General features: G+C 33.8%; 1 protein-coding gene and 1 long non-coding RNA gene across 2 annotated transcripts in view; one reads left to right on the top strand and one right to left on the bottom strand.

Moving 5' to 3' along the window:
* Positions 1-23,528, top strand: part of LOC136806051 (membrane protein FAM174-like) — a 420,508-nt gene that overhangs the window by 191,101 nt on the left and 205,879 nt on the right. The gene's annotated exons all lie outside the window — the stretch shown is intronic.
* LOC136806040 (uncharacterized) lies at positions 9,938-21,976 on the bottom strand. Its single transcript, XR_010846505.1, has 11 exons — positions 20,663-21,976; positions 19,182-20,500; positions 17,701-19,019; positions 16,220-17,538; positions 14,740-16,058; positions 14,251-14,577; positions 13,260-13,501; positions 12,772-13,098; positions 11,783-12,024; positions 10,302-11,620; positions 9,938-10,139 (listed from the first exon to the last, which is right to left on the bottom strand). It is a non-coding gene; the product is annotated as an uncharacterized lncRNA (long non-coding RNA).

Genomic DNA, 23,528 nt, shown 5'->3' with positions numbered 1-23,528 from the left:
TATTGTCTTTTGGATACGTAGATAATTGGATCGGTAGGCAACTGCTTTGCAACCATTACTCTTGCTTGTAGCCACTGCTCAGCTTGGATTAAATTTTATACTGCCTTTCGCCTGAGAATCAACGAGTACTCAGACCATTTCCTCAAGCGGCAGTTGGGAAGCCTTTCTTAAGTATTTGCCTTAAAACAACAGTGCCGTGGATGTCAGAAGTGTACTTTTTCTAATTGATGTATTAATGCATTTAGACAGGCCCCGAGGGGGGGGGCAATGACCTTGACGACCGACGGGGACGTGCCGCTGGAGTTTCAAAAGTCGATCCTGTCAGAAATGAAATTTGATGAAAAATAGACCCTGTCAGAAGAAAAATTCGATGAAAAACCTACCCTGTCAGATTCTACCCTGAAAAACCTACCCTGTCAGATTCTATGTTAAAAACCTACTCTTTATACACGTTTTTCGCGTTTTTCGTAAAGTATAACGTGATATCAACATTTCCAGGCTAATAAACTACAGTATTGCATAAATATTAAACCTCAATACCTGGAAAACCGACCAAAAGAATCGACGACGAGAGTTATGAAATTACAAAGTAAACATATCTTTGATATTATTCAAAATCATCACTCTCTACTTATGACCTTTCTAGCTTTGAAACACATTTTGTGGAAGACTTCTACAAAATGTGTTTCAAAGCTAGAAAGGTCATACAATATTATACATGTACAACAACAAATAGAACGCTAAAGTTTCAAAAAACGTAATAATGAACGTAGATAAATTTCAGATATCCGTTTCCAGGATTACCGTAGGATCACATAAGATTCCGATTCCCGCTCTAGCATTACGGAAGCTTTTCCTGGATCATTCCACTAGTTTTCCCGGGCATACCGGAAGAAAAAGTGAATTAATCCAAGCTGGCAAAAAAGAAGTAATGTTTTGATTATTTTTATATTCGGGCAACTTGTTTCATTGTTTTCAACTAGTCGGAACTAACTATCACCTATTTTCAAGTGGCAAGTGGAATGTTATAGCAGGAATCGAAATCTTACGTGATCCTACGGTAAGGTTCTTAAAATCAGAGTCTAGTTTGAAAGGACTATTTTGCAAGTATAAGCTTTAAAACGACGCTTTTACAAAGAGGACGAGAGGATGTCAATGAGACTAATACAGAAGAGTCGAGAGTATTGTTCTGTTCTTCAGCTGTTCTAAGCCTACAGCGGAATGTCTCAACGATATGGGAAGAAACAAAACATAACGGTTGAAATAAAAAATCTGAATCAAAATCTGGAAACAATGTTGTTAGTACCACTATTCAGCTCAACATTTATTCTAAATAGTTCAATAGAGGTATCTTAATTTAATTAGCCTCGATCCCTCTAAGAGGACGCAATGGCGGGCATGTGGTGCGAGACAATTATCTGGCACCCCGATGGTGAAATTTTCATCCGACACGCTAAAGCTCTGAAGGTCGGGAAAATTTTCAACATCTGGAAGGTTTAGATTACGGGATTTTGCGAGACCGCGTCAAGAATTTTGCAGCGGGAGGTCTGGTAACCCAGCCCTTGTTTTCGGGGATTGGCGGGTCCAACCGAAATATTTATAGGTTTACGCCCAATGGCTGTTGAACCCGACTGAGGGTGCGGCACATCAAAGGCCGACTATCATTCCGCTCCGATGGGAAATTTGCCCCTCGCAGGGGTCTACTCACCGCCGCGTCAAAACAATTTGCAAAATAATTCTACATGCAAAAACGGCAAAAACAGACCCTGTCAGACACACATCATGAAATTGCGCCCCTGTCAGATCAGAATTTTGCAATTTTAGATACCCTGTCAGTAATTCTGCAACACTGTAAAAGGTACCCTGACCAGCGGCACGTCCCCGTACCTATTTTTGCTAAGTGCCCCCCCCCCCCGGGAGACAGGCCATATTGCATTGTTGAACGTCGTGGATTCTATCATCTGGTATGATGTTAATATTGGATTGGTTAATGTTGGAAGATACATTTTTGTCTTCTCTGTTTCTTTGTCTCTCTCCCATGTGGATTTCATTTTGACACTTGGCTGACGTTTGTCTTGAATGATGTAGGTACTGTGGAGAGGATCGCCTTCAATGATTGGACTACTTCAGTTGTACATCGGTTTGCAGATTTTCTTTGAACGGGAGATGCCTTTGAAGTTGACTGTTTCTGTAAATCTTTTAAAAAAATATTTTTTTGGGACCTGGGCACTAGTTTTTCGCCAAAACGAGGCTAAAACTTTGATAAAGCCTGGAGACTTCAAAATTAATGATCGGATTTGGCTGAAATTCTGCACACTTGTTCCTTGTTTCTTTTTCATTTTCATTTTTTTGACTTTTGGTTCCTTGGTATAGTTTTTTGTTTTTACTGTAATTGGGCGCATGGATAATTTGAAGTTACGGAAGTTGAGTCCAGTGCGTTGCACATATTCCACTATCATTTACTACAATAATATAATAAATAAACTAGGAAATCACTGCGCTAGACAGATTAAAAAAAGATGTTACAAATTTTTAGGATAATAGGTTTGAGCAACAATTACAAAGCTATTCAAAACATTGCATTATACCACAAACTTTTATCAACATTAACCAAGCGCAAGGCTTTATAAGTACTTCTATCGTAGGTAGTACGTAAAATCTGGGCAACAACGAAGCCTGCGACAACGGACCCATGCAGACAGAAGCTTTCTAGGCAAACACTCAGGAGGCATTCTTGCCACATGCCAAAGCCATGACAATGTGGCGACGGGAAATGTAGTTGTCGATGGGTTTAATGTTCAGACGTTGCAAAAGCTGATTCGTACTGATGCGATGTTTAAATACCTGTTAACGGTTGGTGCGACACATTTTTTCTTATAGGCACCTCCTTTGGCACTATCTGATATTGCATGACTCGAGAACAGAGATTTTTCTCCTCTCTAATTGTATTCAAGACCAGTTAATGTGTTTTTCTCCAAGTAATCATCCAAGTAATAACTACAGTATATCACCTTGTTTAACTCCAATGGTACACATTATGGAGTCATGCCGAGTATATTTCAAAATCAACCTTAAATGTAGTAAGGTTAAGATGGATACAAGCTTTTCAGATACACCGAATTTGAGAAGAACTTGCCACAAAAGTTGTCTTGGACCCTATCGAATGCCTGGACTAAATCGAGAAAGAGTATCCATGTTTCTTGGTTGTACTCTCTTCTCTTTTTGAGGGCTAATTTAACGAACAAAGTGTCTCCACATCCCCTACCACCCTGTCTTGAAACACTTTCCGATTCATGATCTATAGACTTTCCACTATTGTTCGCAAACAATTAAGAATGATGATTGCGACTATTTTGTATGCAACATCAAGAAGAACTATTGCAAATCGCGCGTGTGACCATAGAACCATTTTGCTTATAGGTCTTTATGGTACACAGGGTGTAGCGTAACAGCAGTAACACTAACAGGTGGAAGAGCAGTCTGAAAAGGTCAAAGAATGACGAACTACCGGGTGCACCAAAAAAAGTATACAACTTTTTCAACTTATTGTGAGTTTCAGGATTGAAATTTTTTGTTTATTCTTTTTTATCGCATAGAAGGATGCTCTAACTTGAATTTTGAGCTATCATACATTAGGTTTGAAAAAGTAATTCAAAAATTATTTCAGAAAATGTCAGTTTTTTGGAAAAAACTTTCGAAGTACTTTTTCAAATTTAGAAATGCAGAAATTGCCATTTAAGTTGGTGTAAAATCGAAAATTTGGGTATGTCCAGAGCCCTTAAGGCGGAATGAATTTTATTTGGATACGGATTCCGCTATGCGCATATCCTTTATCGTCTGAACCGTTCATGCAAATTGATGTGTTCTTTTTAAGCTGCCCAAATTTTATCAAAGCTATATTTCTTATTTCTACTTCTCCTTAATCATTCCAAGCCTTTTGGGCTGACTTTCGAGCTATCCAGCTCTCGCAGTTGGTTTATTGTACCTTACTGAAGTATGTCTCAGACGAATCTGAAGTTGATGACTTTTATTCCTATCTTTCCAAGGCTGTCTCTAATACACCTGCTCACAATTTCTTAATAATCTCGGATGACTTCAATGCTCAAATAGGTCGAGGCAATGTTAAATTTTCCTATCATACATAAACCAATCGTAATGGTAACAAACTTTTCAACTTCATGCAGCAGTTTCAACTCTTAGCAGCAAACACAATGCTCATGAAAAAAAGCCTCAAAATTATGGTCTTTCCAACAGCCTTCGGGTAGTAAATCTCAAATTGACTATGTGCTTGTACGAAGCAAGTGGAAAAACAGCGTTCGTAACTCTCAAGTGTACTCCTTCTTTTCCTTTTAGGTTCTGATCATAGAATTATCTCCTGTCATATTTTTCTCAGCCTCAGGTCTTCATAGAAGCCTATGCCTATGGTGAAAAATAGATTTGACCTGCTGTCTCAAACAGTTGACTACCATGAAATAAAGTTCAAAAATTTGATTGAAGCCAAACGAGCAGGCCTGTCTTTCCATCTTACCAAATGAAGCAAAAAGTAAAAAATAAGCAGCTATTTGAAAACTATTTTGTTATTGATGCACGTATGGAACTTGTAGAGGTAAAACTAAAACACCAAAAACGCCCTACAAGACGATCTTCTAAACTCTTACTTGATGCTCAAAAACATCTAAACGATGCCTACCTTAATGCCGAAACATTGTTTATCCAAGGTAAAATAGACTCTATTTCCAATTTTCATGTATCGAACCAACACTCCGCTGCATGGAAGGTAATAAATGAACTAGCCGGACGAAAAGACCACCCCTCTATTCAGCTGAAAGGAGGCTCTCCAGAGAAACGAAGGGTCAACTGGCTAAATCTGTACTCGGTAAAACACCTGTTCTTAATGCGGAAGCACTTCCCATAACTCAAATTTTTGCTGAGCTTGACATTTCCACTTCTCCTTTTACAAAAGACGAGCTCGTAACATGCATCAAACTTTTTTCCAACAAAAAATCTTCTGGTCTTGACAATATTCCGACAATCTTATGGGAAGATCCAACCTTTCACGATCTTCTTTTAGAGTTTTGCAATCAAACGTTTGAAAATTGCCAGGATCCTTCTTCTTGGCTCACGGGGGGTATTATCCCTGTTCCAAGGTGACCTAACCCTTGCATCTAATTACAGGGGCTTATACTTTAATGCCGATAGCTGATAAAATGTACAACAAATTGATTTTAAACCGTCTTGTTCCAGTTCTTGATCCACTCCTCCGTAAAAATCAGAATGGTTTCCGTAAAGGGAGGGGCATCCTTGCCCAAACTTAGCCATTAGACGTATATCGGAGGAGATGCGAAAACTCAATAGAACTGCTTTTATTTGTTTTTTTGACTTTAAGAAGGCTTTTGACTCGATTTCGCACGAAAAATTGTCTGAAATTCTAGAACTGTATGTCATTCCAGAGAAAATCATCTCTGCTATTAAGACACTTTATACTTCAACCAAAACTAAAGTCCCCACTAGGTCCTCTCGGACCTAGATCGAAGGATGATGATGACGATGAGCCTCTTGAAAAATCAATAATACACCCCTGTCTCAGTGACCCGGCTAGAACCTTTTAGCCAGTAGCGGATGAAAATGGGAAGCTTGATCCTTATCTCAGTGTAGTGTTCTCGTTTGATTGTATTGGGTTCCTGGTCATAAAGATGAATTATGTACCATTTTGGACATCTTGCGTCCATAAACTTTTCTTCAAATCTCTTTTTCAGGTCCTGACTTGAACGATGACCAACAAATATATATTTATTGATCCGGGGGGGGGAGGATGGTGGTACTACCCTTGCTGACCGACGGGGGTGCTCCGCTGAGATTCGAAAAATGGTTCTTAGGTGGGATTCGTTTTTTCAAAAATGTTGCCAAATTTTGCGTAAAAAGTGACCCTGATTGGGACTGAAATTCCAAAATTTTCTCAAATGTTCTACTTCTTGTCCAAATTTTCCAAAAAAGGTACGCTACGAGGGACTGATTTTTCTATTTTGGTGTTTTTGTGACCCTACCTGGGACTCATGGAGGTTAGAAAAGGTAACCCACGTTGCCCTAGTATCCCCCCAGTCATTGATACGTTATTTCCCGCTGATGTTGATTATTGTCATCAACAATATAATTAGCTCTAGTTTAGACGGCCAACTTTCTGCCCTGCCTATTCTGATTGTTAGAGTAAGCAGAAAGTGGGCACAAAGTTGGCAGTTAAAATCTTTGCTTGAAAAAGATTGAAAGAAGACATTGCATTGACGTCAAAAGAGGGCAATGCATTGTCTTTAGACAGCCCACTTTAAGCCCACTTTAATTCACAATTAGAATAGGCAGGGTGAAAAAGGGGCCGTCTAAACTAGAGTTAAGTGTCTATACTACATGTTTCTCCTAAAGTAACACAAATTAATTCTTTGGCCATACATTGACCAAACTCGAATACTGAAACACCCCTGTGTAAAAATTTTTTTCAAGTAGGGGTTTAAAACCTATCGAAATCCCAATGGGGCTAAGAATTCTTAGGCTAAAAAGGACCAAAAATAGGCTAAAATGGGCAAGCCCGCAGAAAGATATGAAAAGAAAAACATATTCGAAAGAAGTTTCAAATTTCAGAAAAATATGAATTAAAAGTTTTTGGTCTAGTCGAAAAAGCCTTCACTTTTTTCATCTTCATTTTCTTACTAAGATGAACCACTTTAAGATTATCTTTGCAATGAGGTATTAGCTCTAGTTTAGACGGCCAACTTTCTGCCCTGCCTATTCTAAATGTTAGCAGAAAGTGGGCACAAAGTTGGCAGTTAAAATCTTTGCTCGAAAAAGATTGAAAGAAGACATTGCATTGACGTCAAAAGAGGGCAATGCATTGACTTTAGACAGCCCACTTTAAGCCCACTTCACAATTTAGAATAGGCAGGGCGAAAAAGGGGCCGTCTAAACTAAAGAGCTTAGTCTACTTGTAGTTTATCTTTTGTCTTCAAGAGGAATATATCAAAATGTGTGGACTGGAATTATTTTTGGAACAGACTTTAAAGTCTGCCCATAAATGAATTTTGGTGTTACCAAGGGTAACAAGGTTTAACACGTTAACAATGTGAATTAGATGTAAGTGGTGGACGATTAGAGACAGACCGACAGACAATAACATTTTTGAATATCGACCCTCTAGATTGGCCAAAACAGCCTCCTTTTTATGCCAAATGTACCAAGAACCATTTTCAAAAAGTAGTGTGTATAGAGACCAAAATTTGAACTTACATTATCCAGGGTTTTGGGTTCTGAAGATTTTGAAATACCCATCATGTAAATATAACTTCCAAGTGTATATATTCTTCATGTGTTGTTCTTCGTTAAAATTGTTATTTTTATTCTTCCCTGAAAATAAAGACCCCAGTCTCTGTGCTCCAGTGGGATGGGGGATTCAGAAAATTCTAATTTGACTGACGTGTAAAATATTTTTTGATTTAGTTTGGTATCCGAAATAATATTTCAACTACTTGGAAAGAGGCATATGATTAGGGTTCTATTTGGGTTGGTTTACAGTTTAAGTGAACTTTTGACTAAGTAACCCAATCGTCAGGGCTCATCAGTATGCCTAGGACCCAGTCCAGACATAGACAGACCACAACACAAACATTAAAACATACAAGACAAACATCAAAGAAACAAATAGCAAATAGACCCGGGGGGGGGGTACTACCCTTGTCGACCGACGGGGGTGCTCCGCTGAGGTTCGAAAAATGGACCCTACGTGGGACTCGAAATTTGCGAAAAAAGTGACCCTGAATGGGACTGAAATTCCAAAATTTTCTACTTTCTCCCAAAAATTTTCCAAAAAAAGGCACCCTACGAGGGACTGATTTTTCTATTTTGGTGTTTTTGCGACCCTACCTGGGACTCGTGGAGGTTAGAAAAGGTACCCTGACCAGCGGAGCATCCCCGTAACCCATCTTGCCCTAGTACCCCCCCGGGAAATAGACAACACAACAAACGGACAACATAAATAAAACAACAAATTTAACAAAATATATACATATGATAACTGCAACAAAAACTATGTTATCTTTAAGGTTTATTTAGGTGGTTTCAGAACATAAAGCTTATTTACATACTTTCTGTTTTAAGAGTTTTAACTTTGTACAGGCTTTTTGTTTTAAACTACCTATATACATTTTAATTAAATGAAAAAGGGAAATATTTGTTAAAACGGACTTTCTTCAGGTTCAGATGTTAAAACGCCTTCTGTACGCCTTGACTGACGCCCGTTTTACCGCCTAAAGTAAAGGAAGTAAATGCAAAGGAGGCTGATCTTTGCGGAGGAGGTTATAGCTATGTACAGGTCAAGTCGGGTTGCAGTAGTAAGAGGAAAATATTTAAACAAGATTGTGTACATAAACATATCACTCTGATCGGTTGGTGCGTGGTGGCTAGGTTTCATTTCAGTATACAGTGACAACAAGAAGGTTTTTTTACTTCTTAAGTTTTTTTACTTTCAGATTTCTTTTCACAAAGCTTTGAAGATTATTTAACCTTTAAACTTTCAGACTTCTTTTTCAAAGGGTTCTGGAAGTATTTAGATGAAATATTCCATTGTTTTTTTTCTTCTTTTTATTGTACAATCATAGCCAAAGTGTCCTGGTGATTAAAAAAGCATTGCCCACTAATAACTGTGTGGAAGATTGCTTGATCACTAAAAAACGTTCACGGCAAAAAAGTACTATTTACCCACAAAGAGTGGCGGGAAATACTATACCCACAAAGAGTGGTGTGAATTACATTCTCGGCGAAAGAGGCTGTTAAAAAAAACTTTCTTCACTTTGAGTGGATTGACTTATATTCTCGGTGAAGGCGCCGATAGAACAAACTTTTACCACTTGCGTGGATTGAAATATTATTTTCTCACGATAAAAGCTCTTGCTAATCAAACGCTAAGATTTTTGAAAATGACTTTTGAAAAAACAATCCAAGGTAACTTTAATCAGGCACACAAAATGTTTGGAGAGACTGCAGGTAAGCAGTGTGCTACTAACACTTTTTTTTCAATATGTTGGACAAAAGTTCGTTGTGTTAATATTTGGAAAGATTATGATCTAGATTAATTTTTACACAAAGAAGACCAGTTTTATAAAAATACTGGAATGAAAAGATTTTTGTTAAATAATGAGCTTCCTCGGATTATTTTTGAAAATAATCACTATGTATCTTGTAAATGAGCAAGAGCTTTGGATATCTTTATGTAGAAAATCTATTATGTAATAGATAACAAGTAACATTGACAATTTCATGATTTCATTGAATTTAATGATATCCAAATAAAGTATAACACACTCTGAGGAAAACAGAAATATGATTTTGATGAGACTTGCTGCATCAAAATCATATTTCTTGATCCAAAGGAGCTTGACATTTGTTTGGTTTGGTTTTATAGGAATTCAATAGTAGTAAATGAGGAAGCCTATCCTTCCACTTTAAGTGAATAACCACTTTATCACTGAGCAGTGATTTATTTCTTTTCTAATGAGTTCGAAATGATCTATTTCGATAAGAATTCCAAGAATTTTCTGTCAAGGTATACAGTCATCGCTCTTGAGAGAAGTGAGTCAATGTTATAACTGAGTGATGATCAAACATTCATTTTTGGAACTCTGTTTCATAAACAAGACCAGTCGATTTTAAATGAGTAACTATGAAAAAGTAAACCACAGCTCAGTTACTTAAAAAAGAACAAATCGAATCATTGTTTCGGATATCAATCCTCTCAAACCTTGATGAAAATGATATAAAATACAAAACATAATTCATATTGATACCTTTTCTCTTTGTGCAAACCAAAAAAATGTAGATCAGCATTTACTAGCCATCATCCTATCATGATTTACTTTGCTCTGGCTACCATACTTTCATTGAAAATTGAAAAAACCGCTCACAATATCTACGTTTTGCTTTTTAACATAAAAGTTATCTACTTCTTATGTACACCACTCAGATAAACACATGCGAAGCATACATTTATTTCATGAAAAAATTGCTAAGGTTGTCAGATCATGACACACTGAGTATGAAATTCAGATATCTCTCTCTTCGTGGAGCGTTTGGGCCCACATCTTGACCACTAACTTGAATATCTAAAATAAATAGAAAACAAGATGTTCTTATAATCAAATCAAAATACAGGGCGACACTTAGTTAATACAGCAAGTAAATCAACTATTACCTTGAATCAAGCACAAAAAAACGATGAAACGAAATATACTTTTAAAAGTCAAATAAAAAAAAGTATAAATTACCAATTTCATGGCCAAACGTTTTCTTCCTTTTTCTTTCAAATGTTCATCCAACCAATGAAATTATTATTTGGATATTCACAAGGTTTTGATCTACAATACAGCGTTGACACTTCTGATTGATCTGCAGCATCTCTATTGAGCATTTCTATTGGAAGTGGGCACACATTTGACCTTGCTAGCTAGGAAGCAGCTAATACACATTCGATGAGATGATGCATCGTTTCTTAACGCAAAGGGGGGATCTAAAAGTTAAAGAAAATAAAGCTTAAATCAAATTCATTACTAAACATAAAGAGATCAATATTTGGTTACCGAAATTAATGCTACCCTGAAAACTAAGAGCGGCTACTTTAACAGGGAGTAGTAATTTAAATCACTATGTATCTTGTAAATGAGCAAGAGCTTTGGATATCTTTATGTAGAAAATCTATTATGTAATAGATAACAAGTAACATTGACAATTTCATGATTTCATTGAATTTAATGATATCCAAATAAAGTATACCACACTCTGAGGAAAACAGAAATATGATTTTGATGAGACTTGCTGCATCAAAATCATATTTCTTGATCCAAAGGAGCTTGACATTTGTTTGGTTTGGTTTTATAGGAATTCAATAGTAGTAAATGAGGAAGCCTATCCTTCCACTTTAAGTGAATAACCACTTTATCACTGAGCAGTGATTTATTTCTTTTCTAATGAGTTCGAAATGATCTATTTCGATAAGAATTCCAAGAATTTTCTGTCAAGGTATACAGTCATCGCTCTTGAGAGAAGTGAGTCAATGTTATAACTGAGTGATGATCAAACATTCATTTTTGGAACTCTGTTTCATAAACAAGACCAGTCGATTTTAAATGAGTAACTATGAAAAAGTAAACCGCAGCTCAGTTACTTAAAAAAGAACAAATCGAATCATTGCTTCGGATATCAATCCTCTCAAACCTTGATGAAAATGATATAAAATACAAAACATAATTCATATTGATACCTTTTCTCTTTGTGCAAACCAAAAAAATGTAGATCAGCATTTACTAGCCATCATCCTATCATGATTTACTTTGCTCTGGCTACCATACTTTCATTGAAAATTGAAAAAACTTTCATAAAAACCGCTCACAATATCTACGTTTTGCTTTTTAACATAAAAGTTATCTACTTCTTATGTACACCACTCAGATAAACACATGCGAAGCATACATTTATTTCATGAAAAAATTGCTAAGGTTGTCAGATCATGACACACTGAGTATGAAATTCAGATATCTCTCTCTTCGTGGAGCGTTTGGGCCCACATCTTGAGCACTAACTTGAATATCTAAAATAAATAGAAAACAAGATGTTCTTATAATCAAATCAAAATACAGGGCGACACTTAGTTAATACAGCAAGTAAATCAACTATTACCTTGAATCAAGCACAAAAAAACGATTAAACCAAATATACTTTTAAAAGTCAAATAAAAAAAAGTATAAATTACCAATTTCATGGCCAAACGTTTTCTTCCTTTTTCTTTCAAATGTTCATCCAACCAATGAAATTATTATTTGGATATTCACAAGGTTTTGATCTACAATACAGCGTTGACACTTCTGATTGATCTGCAGCATCTCTATTGAGCATTTCTATTGGAAGTGGGCACACATTTGACCTTGCTAGCTAGGAAGCAGCTAATACACATTCGATGAGATGATGCATCGTTTCTTAACGCAAAGGGGGGATCTAAAAGTTAAAGAAAATAAAGCTTAAATCAAATTCATTACTAAACATAAAGAGATCAATATTTGGTTACCGAAATTAATGCTACCCTGAAAACTAAGAGCGGCTACTTTAACAGGGAGTAGTAATTTAAATCACTATGTATCTTGTAAATGAGCAAGAGCTTTGGATATCTTTATGTAGAAAATCTATTATGTAATAGATAACAAGTAACATTGACAATTTCATGATTTCATTGAATTTAATGATATCCAAATAAAGTATACCACACTCTGAGGAAAACAGAAATATGATTTTGATGAGACTTGCTGCATCAAAATCATATTTCTTGATCCAAAGGAGCTTGACATTTGTTTGGTTTGGTTTTATAGGAATTCAATAGTAGTAAATGAGGAAGCCTATCCTTCCACTTTAAGTGAATAACCACTTTATCACTGAGCAGTGATTTATTTCTTTTCTAATGAGTTCGAAATGATCTATTTCGATAAGAATTCCAAGAATTTTCTGTCAAGGTATACAGTCATCGCTCTTGAGAGAAGTGAGTCAATGTTATAACTGAGTGATGATCAAACATTCATTTTTGGAACTCTGTTTCATAAACAAGACCAGTCGATTTTAAATGAGTAACTATGAAAAAGTAAACCGCAGCTCAGTTACTTAAAAAACAAATCGAATCATTGCTTCGGATATCAATCCTCTCAAACCTTGATGAAAATGATATAAAATACAAAACATAATTCATATTGATACCTTTTCTCTTTGTGCAAACCAAAAAAATGTAGATCAGCATTTACTAGCCATCATCCTATCATGATTTACTTTGCTCTGGCTACCATACTTTCATTGAAAATTGAAAAAACTTTCATAAAAACCGCTCACAATATCTACGTTTTGCTTTTTAACATAAAAGTTATCTACTTCTTATGTACACCACTCAGATAAACACATGCGAAGCATACATTTATTTCATGAAAAAATTGCTAAGGTTGTCAGATCATGACACACTGAGTATGAAATTCAGATATCTCTCTCTTCGTGGAGCGTTTGGGCCCACATCTTGACCACTAACTTGAATATCTAAAATAAATAGAAAACAAGATGTTCTTATAATCAAATCAAAATACAGGGCGACACTTAGTTAATACAGCAAGTAAATCAACTATTACCTTGAATCAAGCACAAAAAAACGATGAAACGAAATATACTTTTAAAAGTCAAATAAAAAAAGTATAAATTACCAATTTCATGGCCAAACGTTTTCTTCCTTTTTCTTTCAAATGTTCATCCAACAAATGAAATTATTATTTGGATATTCACAAGGTTTTGATCTACAATACAGCGTTGACACTTCTGATTGATCTGCAGCATCTCTATTGAGCATTTCTATTGGAAGTGGGCACAAATTTGACCTTGCTAGCTAGGAAGCAGCTAATACACATTCGATGAGATGATGCATCGTTTCTTAACGCAAAGGGGGGATCTAAAAGTTAAAGAAAATAAAGCTTAAATCAAATTCATTACTAAACATAAAGAGATCAATATTTGGTTACCGAAATTAATGCTACCCTGAAAACTAAGAGCGGCTACTTTAACAGGGAGTAGTAATTTAAATCACTATGTATCTTGTAAATGAGCAAGAGCTTTGGATATCTTTATGTAGAAAATCTATTATGTAATAGATAACAAGTAACATTGACAATTTCATGATTTCATTGAATTTAATGATATCCAAATAAAGTATACCACACTCTGAGGAAAACAGAAATATGATTTTGATGAGACTTGCTGCATCAAAATCATATTTCTTGATCCAAAGGAGCTTGACATTTGTTTGGTTTGGTTTTATAGGAATTCAATAGTAGTAAATGAGGAAGCCTATCCTTCCACTTTAAGTGAATAACCACTTTATCACTGAGCAGTGATTTATTTCTTTTCTAATGAGTTCGAAATGATCTATTTCGATAAGAATTCCAAGAATTTTCTGTCAAGGTATACAGTCATCGCTCTTGAGAGAAGTGAGTCAATGTTATAACTGAGTGATGATCAAACATTCATTTTGGAACTCTGTTTCATAAACAAGACCAGTCGATTTTAAATGAGTAACTATGAAAAAGTAAACCGCAGCTCAGTTACTTAAAAAAGAACAAATCGAATCATTGCTTCGGATATCAATCCTCTCAAACCTTGATGAAAATGATATAAAATACAAAACATAATTCATATTGATACCTTTTCTCTTTGTGCAAACCAAAAAAATGTAGATCAGCATTTACTAGCCATCATCCTATCATGATTTACTTTGCTCTGGCTACCATACTTTCATTGAAAATTGAAAAAACTTTCATAAAAACCGCTCACAATATCTACGTTTTGCTTTTTAACATAAAAGTTATCTACTTCTTATGTACACCACTCAGATAAACACATGCGAAGCATACATTTATTTCATGAAAAAATTGCTAAGGTTGTCAGATCATGACACACTGAGTATGAAATTCAGATATCTCTCTCTTCGTGGAGCGTTTGGGCCCACATCTTGAGCACTAACTTGAATATCTAAAATAAATAGAAAACAAGATGTTCTTATAATCAAATCAAAATACAGGGCGACACTTAGTTAATACAGCAAGTAAATCAACTATTACCTTGAATCAAGCACAAAAAAACGATGAAACGAAATATACTTTTAAAAGTCAAATAAAAAAAAGTATAAATTACCAATTTCATGGCCAAACGTTTTCTTCCTTTTTCTTTCAAATGTTCATCCAACCAATGAAATTATTATTTGGATATTCACAAGGTTTTGATCTACAATACAGCGTTGACACTTCTGATTGATCTGCAGCATCTCTATTGAGCATTTCTATTGGAAGTGGGCACACATTTGACCTTGCTAGCTAGGAAGCAGCTAATACACATTCGATGAGATGATGCATCGTTTCTTAACGCAAAGGGGGGATCTAAAAGTTAAAGAAAATAAAGCTTAAATCAAATTCATTACTAAACATAAAGAGATCAATATTTGGTTACCGAAATTAATGCTACCCTGAAAACTAAGAGCGGCTACTTTAACAGGGAGTAGTAATTTAAATCACTATGTATCTTGTAAATGAGCAAGAGCTTTGGATATCTTTATGTAGAAAATCTATTATGTAATAGATAACAAGTAACATTGACAATTTCATGATTTCATTGAATTTAATGATATCCAAATAAAGTATACCACACTCTGAGGAAAACAGAAATATGATTTTGATGAGACTTGCTGCATCAAAATCATATTTCTTGATCCAAAGGAGCTTGACATTTGTTTGGTTTGGTTTTATAGGAATTCAATAGTAGTAAATGAGGAAGCCTATCCTTCCACTTTAAGTGAATAACCACTTTATCACTGAGCAGTGATTTATTTCTTTTCTAATGAGTTCGAAATGATCTATTTCGATAAGAATTCCAAGAATTTTCTGTCAAGGTATACAGTCATCGCTCTTGAGAGAAGTGAGTCAATGTTATAACTGAGTGATGATCAAACATTCATTTTTGGAACTCTGTTTCATAAACAAGACCAGTCGATTTTAAATGAGTAACTATGAAAAAGTAAACCGCAGCTCAGTTACTTAAAAAAGAACAAATCGAATCATTGCTTCGGATATCAATCCTCTCAAACCTTGATGAAAATGATATAAAATACAAAACATAATTCATATTGATACCTTTTCTCTTTGTGCAAACCAAAAAAATGTAGATCAGCATTTACTAGCCATCATCCTATCATGATTTACTTTGCTCTGGCTACCATACTTTCATTGAAAATTGAAAAAACTTTCATAAAAACCGCTCACAATATCTACGTTTTGCTTTTTAACATAAAAGTTATCTACTTCTTATGTACACCACTCAGATAAACACATGCGAAGCATACATTTATTTCATGAAAAAATTGCTAAGGTTGTCAGATCATGACACACTGAGTATGAAATTCAGATATCTCTCTCTTCGTGGAGCGTTTGGGCCCACATCTTGAGCACTAACTTGAATATCTAAAATAAATAGAAAACAAGATGTTCTTATAATCAAATCAAAATACAGGGCGACACTTAGTTAATACAGCAAGTAAATCAACTATTACCTTGAATCAAGCACAAAAAAACGATTAAACCAAATATACTTTAAAAGTCAAATAAAAAAAAGTATAAATTACCAATTTCATGGCCAAACGTTTTCTTCCTTTTTCTTTCAAATGTTCATCCAACCAATGAAATTATTATTTGGATATTCACAAGGTTTTGATCTACAATACAGCGTTGACACTTCTGATTGATCTGCAGCATCTCTATTGAGCATTTCTATTGGAAGTGGGCACACATTTGACCTTGCTAGCTAGGAAGCAGCTAATACACATTCGATGAGATGATGCATCGTTTCTTAACGCAAAGGGGGGATCTAAAAGTTAAAGAAAATAAAGCTTAAATCAAATTCATTACTAAACATAAAGAGATCAATATTTGGTTACCGAAATTAATGCTACCCTGAAAACTAAGAGCGGCTACTTTAACAGGGAGTAGTAATTTAAATCACTATGTATCTTGTAAATGAGCAAGAGCTTTGGATATCTTTATGTAGAAAATCTATTATGTAATAGATAACAAGTAACATTGACAATTTCATGATTTCATTGAATTTAATGATATCCAAATAAAGTATACCACACTCTGAGGAAAACAGAAATATGATTTTGATGAGACTTGCTGCATCAAAATCATATTTCTTGATCCAAAGGAGCTTGACATTTGTTTGGTTTGGTTTTATAGGAATTCAATAGTAGTAAATGAGGAAGCCTATCCTTCCACTTTAAGTGAATAACCACTTTATCACTGAGCAGTGATTTATTTCTTTTCTAATGAGTTCGAAATGATCTATTTCGATAAGAATTCCAAGAATTTTCTGTCAAGGTATACAGTCATCGCTCTTGAGAGAAGTGAGTCAATGTTATAACTGAGTGATGATCAAACATTCATTTTTGGAACTCTGTTTCATAAACAAGACCAGTCGATTTTAAATGAGTAACTATGAAAAAGTAAACCGCAGCTCAGTTACTTAAAAAAGAACAAATCGAATCATTGCTTCGGATATCAATCCTCTCAAACCTTGATGAAAATGATATAAAATACAAAACATAATTCATATTGATACCTTTTCTCTTTGTGCAAACCAAAAAAATGTAGATCAGCATTTACTAGCCATCATCCTATCATGATTTACTTTGCTCTGGCTACCATACTTTCATTGAAAATTGAAAAAACTTTCATAAAAACCGCTCACAATATCTACGTTTTGCTTTTTAACATAAAAGTTATCTACTTCTTATGTACACCACTCAGATAAACACATGCGAAGCATACATTTATTTCATGAAAAAATTGCTAAGGTTGTCAGATCATGACACACTGAGTATGAAATTCAGATATCTCTCTCTTCGTGGAGCGTTTGGGCCCACATCTTGAGCACTAACTTGAATATCTAAAATAAATAGAAAACAAGATGTTCTTATAATCAAATCAAAATACAGGGCGACACTTAGTTAATACAGCAAGTAAATCAACTATTACCTTGAATCAAGCACAAAAAAACGATGAAACGAAATATACTTTTAAAAGTCAAATAAAAAAAAGTATAAATTACCAATTTCATGGCCAAACGTTTTCTTCCTTTTTCTTTCAAATGTTCATCCAACCAATGAAATTATTATTTGGATATTCACAAGGTTTTGATCTACAATACAGCGTTGACACTTCTGATTGATCTGCAGCATCTCTATTGAGCATTTCTATTGGAAGTGGGCACACATTTGACCTTGCTAGCTAGGAAGCAGCTAATACACATTCGATGAGATGATGCATCGTTTCTTAACGCAAAGGGGGGATCTAAAAGTTAAAGAAAATAAAGCTTAAATCAAATTCATTACTAAACATAAAGAGATCAATATTTGGTTACCGAAATTAATGCTACCCTGAAAACTAAGAGCGGCTACTTTAACAGGGAGTAGTAATTTAAATCACTATGTATCTTGTAAATGAGCAAGAGCTTTGGATATCTTTATGTAGAAAATCTATTATGTAATAGATAACAAGTAACATTGACAATTTCATGATTTCATTGAATTTAATGATATCCAAATAAAGTATACCACACTCTGAGGAAAACAGAAATATGATTTTGATGAGACTTGCTGCATCAAAATCATATTTCTTGATCCAAAGGAGCTTGACATTTGTTTGGTTTGGTTTTATAGGAATTCAATAGTAGTAAATGAGGAAGCCTATCCTTCCACTTTAAGTGAATAACCACTTTATCACTGAGCAGTGATTTATTTCTTTTCTAATGAGTTCGAAATGATCTATTTCGATAAGAATTCCAAGAATTTTCTGTCAAGGTATACAGTCATCGCTCTTGAGAGAAGTGAGTCAATGTTATAACTGAGTGATGATCAAACATTCATTTTTGGAACTCTGTTTCATAAACAAGACCAGTCGATTTTAAATGAGTAACTATGAAAAAGTAAACCGCAGCTCAGTTACTTAAAAAAGAACAAATCGAATCATTGCTTCGGATATCAATCCTCTCAAACCTTGATGAAAATGATATAAAATACAAAACATAATTCATATTGATACCTTTTCTCTTTGTGCAAACCAAAAAAATGTAGATCAGCATTTACTAGCCATCATCCTATCATGATTTACTTTGCTCTGGCTACCATACTTTCATTGAAAATTGAAAAAACTTTCATAAAAACCGCTCACAATATCTACGTTTTGCTTTTTAACATAAAAGTTATCTACTTCTTATGTACACCACTCAGATAAACACATGCGAAGCATACATTTATTTCATGAAAAAATTGCTAAGGTTGTCAGATCATGACACACTGAGTATGAAATTCAGATATCTCTCTCTTCGTGGAGCGTTTGGGCCCACATCTTGAGCACTAACTTGAATATCTAAAATAAATAGAAAACAAGATGTTCTTATAATCATATCAAAATACAGGGCGACACTTAGTTAATACAGCAAGTAAATCAAGTATTACCTTGAATCAAGCACAAAAAAACGATTAAACCAAATATACTTTTAAAAGTCAAATAAAAAAAAGTATAAATTACCAATTTCATGGCCAAACGTTTTCTTCCTTTTTCTTTCAAATGTTCATCCAACAAATGAAATTATTATTTGGATATTCACAAGGTTTTGATCTACAATACAGCGTTGACACTTCTGATTGATCTGCAGCATCTCTATTGAGCATTTCTATTGGAAGTGGGCACACATTTGACCTTGCTAGCTAGGAAGCAGCTAATACACATTCGATGAGATGATGCATCGTTTCTTAACGCAAAGGGGGGATCTAAAAGTTAAAGAAAATAAAGCTTAAATCAAATTCATTACTAAACATAAAGAGATCAATATTTGGTTACCGAAATTAATGCTACCCTGAAAACTAAGAGCGGCTACTTTAACAGGGAGTAGTAATTTAAATCACTATGTATCTTGTAAATGAGCAAGAGCTTTGGATATCTTTATGTAGAAAATCTATTATGTAATAGATAACAAGTAACATTGACAATTTCATGATTTCATTGAATTTAATGATATCCAAATAAAGTATACCACACTCTGAGGAAAACAGAAATATGATTTTGATGAGACTTGCTGCATCAAAATCATATTTCTTGATCCAAAGGAGCTTGACATTTGTTTGGTTTGGTTTTATAGGAATTCAATAGTAGTAAATGAGGAAGCCTATCCTTCCACTTTAAGTGAATAACCACTTTATCACTGAGCAGTGATTTATTTCTTTTCTAATGAGTTCGAAATGATCTATTTCGATAAGAATTCCAAGAATTTTCTGTCAAGGTATACAGTCATCGCTCTTGAGAGAAGTGAGTCAATGTTATAACTGAGTGATGATCAAACATTCATTTTTGGAACTCTGTTTCATAAACAAGACCAGTCGATTTTAAATGAGTAACTATGAAAAAGTAAACCGCAGCTCAGTTACTTAAAAAAGAACAAATCGAATCATTGCTTCGGATATCAATCCTCTCAAACCTTGATGAAAATGATATAAAATACAAAACATAATTCATATTGATACCTTTTCTCTTTGTGCAAACCAAAAAAATGTAGATCAGCATTTACTAGCCATCATCCTATCATGATTTACTTTGCTCTGGCTACCATACTTTCATTGAAAATTGAAAAAACTTTCATAAAAACCGCTCACAATATCTACGTTTTGCTTTTTAACATAAAAGTTATCTACTTCTTATGTACACCACTCAGATAAACACATGCGAAGCATACATTTATTTCATGAAAAAATTGCTAAGGTTGTCAGATCATGACACACTGAGTATGAAATTCAGATATCTCTCTCTTCGTGGAGCGTTTGGGCCCACATCTTGACCACTAACTTGAATATCTAAAATAAATAGAAAACAAGATGTTCTTATAATCATATCAAAATACAGGGCGACACTTAGTTAATACAGCAAGTAAATCAAGTATTACCTTGAATCAAGCACAAAAAAACGATTAAACCAAATATACTTTTAAAAGTCAAATAAAAAAAAGTATAAATTACCAATTTCATGGCCAAACGTTTTCTTCCTTTTTCTTTCAAATGTTCATCCAACCAATGAAATTATTATTTGGATATTCACAAGGTTTTGATCTACAATACAGCGTTGACACTTCTGATTGATCTGCAGCATCTCTATTGAGCATTTCTATTGGAAGTGGGCACACATTTGACCTTGCTAGCTAGGAAGCAGCTAATACACATTCGATGAGATGATGCATCGTTTCTTAACGCAAAGGGGGGATCTAAAAGTTAAAGAAAATAAAGCTTAAATCAAATTCATTACTAAACATAAAGAGATCAATATTTGGTTACCGAAATTAATGCTACCCTGAAAACTAAGAGCGGCTACTTTAACAGGGAGTAGTAATTTAAATCACTATGTATCTTGTAAATGAGCAAGAGCTTTGGATATCTTTATGTAGAAAATCTATTATGTAATAGATAACAAGTAACATTGACAATTTCATGATTTCATTGAATTTAATGATATCCAAATAAAGTATACCACACTCTGAGGAAAACAGAAATATGATTTTGATGAGACTTGCTGCATCAAAATCATATTTCTTGATCCAAAGGAGCTTGACATTTGTTTGGTTTGGTTTTATAGGAATTCAATAGTAGTAAATGAGGAAGCCTATCCTTCCACTTTAAGTGAATAACCACTTTATCACTGAGCAGTGATTTATTTCTTTTCTAATGAGTTCGAAATGATCTATTTCGATAAGAATTCCAAGAATTTTCTGTCAAGGTATACAGTCATCGCTCTTGAGAGAAGTGAGTCAATGTTATAACTGAGTGATGATCAAACATTCATTTTTGGAACTCTGTTTCATAAACAAGACCAGTCGATTTTAAATGAGTAACTATGAAAAAGTAAACCGCAGCTCAGTTACTTAAAAAAGAACAAATCGAATCATTGCTTCGGATATCAATCCTCTCAAACCTTGATGAAAATGATATAAAATACAAAACATAATTCATATTGATACCTTTTCTCTTTGTGCAAACCAAAAAAATGTAGATCAGCATTTACTAGCCATCATCCTATCATGATTTACTTTGCTCTGGCTACCATACTTTCATTGAAAATTGAAAAAACTTTCATAAAAACCGCTCACAATATCTACGTTTTGCTTTTTAACATAAAAGTTATCTACTTCTTATGTACACCACTCAGATAAACACATGCGAAGCATACATTTATTTCATGAAAAAATTGCTAAGGTTGTCAGATCATGACACACTGAGTATGAAATTCAGATATCTCTCTCTTCGTGGAGCGTTTGGGCCCACATCTTGAGCACTAACTTGAATATCTAAAATAAATAGAACATAGGTCAACAATCTGATCCAATCTTTCAAAACATTCATTATACTCAAAACATTCATTTGAAGTGGCTAGTGCTTGGCAATAAACGCAGGCGATAAACGCCTGTACTTGTTCTTTACAATGCACACGTAGTAAAATCACTTGTGGTTAAATTATTTTTTGTTGACAAAAAAATAGAACGAGTTCTTGAATTTAAATCCGTTCCATTTGTCTTTGTATCCCATTTTGAGCTTTTAAGGGTCTTTGCATCTTTTATGATGTCTAGAAAATGAAAAATTATGAACTTGAAATAAGTTCAAAAGTTTTTATCTTAGTAGGATTTTAACAGGTGTTCCTGAAAGGTTAGGTACCCCAATCGGGCTACTTATTGGGGGTACCCCTTTTTGCCTTAAATTTTAAAAACTGATGCTTGAGATTATGATAAAAAACCTTCGATTGATTGTTTATAAAAATCAGATTTGAAATTTGATTCTTTTTAACGAGCACAAAACTGCTAACTAATTCAAATTCTATCAGAAGTCATTGAGGTTTGAAAAAACACTTTCATTTTATTTGAAATAGACTTAAAGTCGCAGTAGTAATTTTATCAAAGGTACTGAAATCTATGGTGGCCGAGCGTTGTAACAGTGAAATTCAGAATTTTTTTGAAATAAAACCAAATTAAAAAAAAAATAGAAACATTTTTTTGTAAAATAATAAAAATCCTTTTTTGAAAGAAAGAAAAAAATTTAAAATTAAAAAAAACCTCGAAAAAATTAAAATTAAATTTTAAAAAGAATTTGAAAAAAGAAATTGAAAACTTTATTTAAAAAAAAAGAAAAAAAATAAAACAAAGTTTTAAAAAAATTGAGAAAAAAAAATAAAATAAAATTTTTTTGAAAAAAATTTAAAAAATTTGAAAAAAATATTGAAAAACAAAGTAAACAAAAAATTTCAAAAAAAATTTGTGTGTGGTCGAGCGTTTTAATTAGCCAAATTCTGGAGTCGCTCGCTGCGCTGCCGTGCGCAGCTTAAAAATCCTTTTTTGAAAGAAAAAAAAAATTAAAATTAAAAAAAATCTGGAAAAAAATTAAAATTCAATTTTAAAAAGAATTTAAAAAAAAGAAATTGAAAACATTATTTAAAAAAAAGAAAAAGATTAAAAAAAGTTTTAGAAAAATTGAGAAAAAAAAATTAAATTAAATTTTTTTGGAAAAAAATTAAAACATTTGAAAAAAAAAATTGAAAAAAAAAGTAAACAAAAAATTTCAAAAAAAAGTTGTTACTTCTAATAAATTAAAAATAAAGTTACTTCTGCAAGTTAGTAGTCTCCGTCAACAGCTTTCGAAAGCAGCGAAATCGACGAAACTACTTGAGTGAAGTTTGTAAACAAAAAAGCAAGTTTCACACATTCATTATGTTCAAAAAGTATTGTTTTTTATTCCAATGTATGATAGAAGTCTATTCCAATACATTTGATGTTGGTTGCAAGTAGTATTCTTCTTCTTTCTTCCCAAGAATCACCAAATCTACTCAAAAAGCACTGTTTTGCAG

Source organism: Clytia hemisphaerica, unplaced genomic scaffold, assembly GCF_902728285.1.
Source record: "Clytia hemisphaerica strain Z4C2 unplaced genomic scaffold, Clytia hemisphaerica genome assembly, whole genome shotgun sequence".
Lineage (NCBI taxonomy): Eukaryota > Metazoa > Cnidaria > Hydrozoa > Leptothecata > Clytiidae > Clytia > Clytia hemisphaerica.
Note: the sequence above shows the minus strand (reverse complement) of the source record. Positions and strands in the feature narration are given on the sequence as shown.